The sequence below is a fragment of the Chrysochloris asiatica genome, unplaced genomic scaffold (assembly GCF_000296735.1).
Source record: "Chrysochloris asiatica unplaced genomic scaffold, ChrAsi1.0 scaffold00120, whole genome shotgun sequence".
In the NCBI taxonomy this organism is placed as follows: Eukaryota; Metazoa; Chordata; class Mammalia; order Afrosoricida; family Chrysochloridae; genus Chrysochloris; species Chrysochloris asiatica.
The window spans coordinates 6775426-6776410 of record NW_006408638.1 but is presented as its reverse complement, the minus strand read 5'-3'; positions in this window follow the sequence as shown (position 1 = coordinate 6776410).

Sequence of the window (985 nt, the reverse complement as noted above, 5' to 3'; positions counted from 1 at the left end):
TCTTGATAACCGTTATTCACTACAGTATCGCGAGTAACCCATCTGTATTTCATTTCATCAGCTCCACCTAGACAGATTGGATAGTACTCACTGGTGATTCTGCCTTCCTCCCGGCCCCCTAGCTCTAGGTTCCCTCTTGAAAGCTTGTAAGCCAGTCACTTCTTGCCTTTGTTGTCCCTCCCTCTCCATTTGGGTATCCAATGTCCAAGTTGCCCATCTCTGTCTACTCTGTGTGTGGAGGGGGTGGGAATGTTTCTTGCTGTAAGGATTTGTTGCCTCTTTTGAGTCGCTGCATTCGTAGGTATAGGTCAAGTTCATCAGATTGAATCAGCTCAACCTTCCCCCCCGCCCCCCTCTTTCTTCTCCTGGTTGAGCTCTGATCATCCAGTCATCCGGTCCCTGTCACGTGGGTTCCATCTGCAAGTGTGGGTGTTCTTGTGCACATGCCCTCTCTTCCCATCAGCCGGCAGCTCCATTCTCCACTTGAGTCCTCTGTGGCCACATCACTGACTCTGGGCCCAGGAGTCCTCAGGTCTCCTCACACTGCTTGCCAACCAGGTCCCCAACCGGGTCCACAGAAGCCCGCTGAATATTGTAAGGCTTAGCTCGCCGCTTCATTGCTGCCTTTACCCCACTTCTCCCCATTGGTGATGTGTATGGTCACCAATCCGAGCGTGCATTTCCACCGAGTCTCAGTCTTGGAAGGGGGATTGCGTTGGTAGGACCCGACCAACTGCCCCATTGTCTCCTAGGGAAGTGACCCGTTTGTTCCTGTAGTAACAGTCCATCTACCTCCATTGTTTCGTATTTTTCCTGTAGGTCTTTCATTCGAGATGTATCTTTTGCTCTTCTTACTGCTCCAGGCTGGTCAGCTCATCCTTTCAAGTGGAGATTTCTCATCTTTGGTGATCTGGATGTGGTTCTGGTTTCTACCTATAGTCTTATGTATTGCAGAGGTTCCACAGAAAGCCTCGTTCACTGGGTA